Source organism: Alligator sinensis, unplaced genomic scaffold (assembly GCF_000455745.1).
Source record: "Alligator sinensis unplaced genomic scaffold, ASM45574v1 scaffold674_1, whole genome shotgun sequence".
NCBI lineage: Eukaryota > Metazoa > Chordata > Crocodylia > Alligatoridae > Alligator > Alligator sinensis.
The window spans coordinates 2,572,133-2,574,716 of record NW_005842032.1 but is presented as its reverse complement, the minus strand read 5'-3'; the positions used below and the strand labels follow the sequence as shown (position 1 = coordinate 2,574,716).

Genomic DNA, 2,584 nt, shown 5'->3' with positions numbered 1-2,584 from the left:
GAACTGAAGACCACCAGAAGTACCTAAGAAGTAATAAATGAATGGGTGCCTTAAGTGGGGCACTACTGACCCATGTAAGAATGTATATTTGGAAGCATTACCTTTGTACTAGGGGTGCAGTAATAAATATTTTTTTGATTGATACCAACCACCAGTTACTAGCCAGCCGTATCGGCCGATGCCTATCTGATTGCCAATATACAGCCCCACAGTTTGGAAAGGAGCATCCGGCTGGTAAGTCTGTGGTGGTGAAGGGGCATGGGAGAGGCAGATCGAGGTCCCCATAGTGAGGGAGGGAGTGTGGTTGGAGCAGGTGCAGGCTCTGCCCAGCCAGGGCAGGATGTGAGACAGAGCTGCAGAGGTCTCAGCTGGGGGGGGGGGGGGGCAGCTCCCTGCTGCTACATGCAGCCCTGGGGGAGACATGGGGGGCATGTGCCCCCCAGATGTGTGTCTGGGGCAAAGGTGGGCTGCCTGCTGAGGGCTGTGGTGGCCTCTTCGTGGTGGGGTGGCCACAGTGCTGGGAGAGGGGGCTGGCCACCCCAAAATTTGCTGTAGTCCCACCATTCCAGTGCCACCACCGCCTGCCCTGAGCACAACCCCAGCTCAGCACCCCTGCCAGGAAGAGGCCGATGCAGCCCACCCTCATCCCGTGCACAAACGCAGGGGGAACATGCCCCCAATGCATGGGTGACTGGTGCCTCCCAAATCTGGTGGTCCACTTCCAGTTTCACCACTGGCGCTTCCAGGGGGTGCACAGCCGATCTCAGAGGGTGCATGTGCACCCCCTACATGTTGCCAATGCCCCCACGCCTCCCTTGGGTTTTGCACAGCAGCCAGGAGCTGCCCCTGCCTTCCCACCCCCTTGCATCTCCCACCTGAGCTGCCTGCAGCTCTCTCCTACACCCTACCCTAGCCCAGCTGAGCAGTGCCTGTCCCTGAGCCAGCCCCACCCCCTCCCTCATTGAGGGGGCCTCCATCTGTCCCTTTTTACTGTTCCCCCCACGCCCTTTCCTCCCCCCAGACTTACTGGCAGGAGGCTGTTCTCCAAGCTGCCAGGCTGCACTCCTGGCTGCGTGCATGCTGCAGCTGCACCCATGCATGTGGTATTTATCGGTGACATTGTTGACTACACTGGCCAAAAAGCCAATTGCTGATAATGTCAGTTTTCCTTTTATCGGTGCTGATAGGATATGGACCAATACAGGTACTCCTCACTTAACGACCTACCTGTTTAACGACCAGCGAGAACTGGTCGTAAGTACGAGAACTGGTCGTAAGTACGAGCACTTTGGTCTTTGAAACGGCAGCGCAGCGTCTCAAGCCAAGGCACGCAGTATCAAGGGGCGGCTCCTCGCTTATCAACCAATTCACTTAATGACCTAGTTGCAGGAATGGAACTCGGTTGTTAAGTGAGGAGTACCTGTACAGCAATGCACCTCCACTTTGTACACCTTGGGTACTTTGCCAAGTTAATTGTAACAGGTACCTGTAAATCGTAATATGTTAATTACAAAGGCCTTTGCCAGACTCCAGGACTAGTTAAGAAACCTGTGTGTTAGATATTTAAAAACTGGAACTGAAAATATAGTGCCCTTATGTAACTCACAAGTATAGCCTCATCTTGAACATTTTGGTTCAACTCCAACTACCCCAGTTCCTTTTCTCAAAAGGCGCTCCAGGAACAAAGACTCAATTTCATTTCTCTCTTTACAAACTTTGGTCAGCGCCAGATGCGAGCACAGCTCCTTAATTCTGAGGTCAAGAGAGGCTATTTTAGTCCTGCCATAAATTACATCTGTCCTTATGCTCTTTTGAAGTATGCCAACGTGGCCATTGTTTCAAGAGGCAGCTGCATGATTTGGAGATTGCTGGAGCATAGTGTGGTACAGCCATGTTACCTCCTTCCACTGGCAAATGCCTCACATTCAACTTGCAGCACGAGAACTGACACAAGGATCCTCTTGTGGGAAAGCTGGCAGGTCTCCTTAACTCCTTTGAGTCACTGGACACTGTCTCAGAATTAAACCCTGAACAGCTTAGAGAGGAGAATATAACTGGTATTAATATCTGAGTCAATTAATATCTGAGCTGCATGCTAACAGCCTGCAGACAAGAATCAGTGCAAAAATGTATGAATATTGGTTTTAACGGGGAGTGCAGTATCTGTGGTGGTTGGTGCCACAGGAGAGGCCAAGTGCTCAGTAAGATTAAATAAAAAGTCAGGGGATGTTTCCGTGAGCAGAAAGGCCGGTAGCTGCAGAACAGGAGGTAAATGATGCTGGACAGTTGGAGGCAGATAAGTGGCAGGTGCAGTCCCCCGGAGCACAGGTTGGGAAGCACTTCCCCAGGCTGCGGGCCTGCCTGAGAGCTTCTGCCCTTTCCCATGATGCCGGGGCCGGGCGCTCCCAGGCCGCAGAGCCCCCTGCCCACCCGAGAGACGTGGCGCCGCCCAAGGAGCCAGGCGCTGTTTGTGGAATAGCACCACCGGCAGCGAGGGGCGCTGCTCCTGCTCCCGCGGCACAGCCTGAGGGCTGCAGCTGGGCCACGCAAAGGACCCGCTCCCCGTGACCGCTCGCCCGCAGCT

General features: G+C 53.8%; 1 protein-coding gene across 1 annotated transcript in view; it reads right to left on the bottom strand.

Annotated features, from left to right (window-relative positions):
- Window positions 1-2,584, bottom strand: part of NRBF2 (nuclear receptor binding factor 2) — a gene marked incomplete at its 5' end in the record, with an annotated part of 19,397 nt that overhangs the window by 16,496 nt on the left and 317 nt on the right. The gene's annotated exons all lie outside the window — the stretch shown is intronic.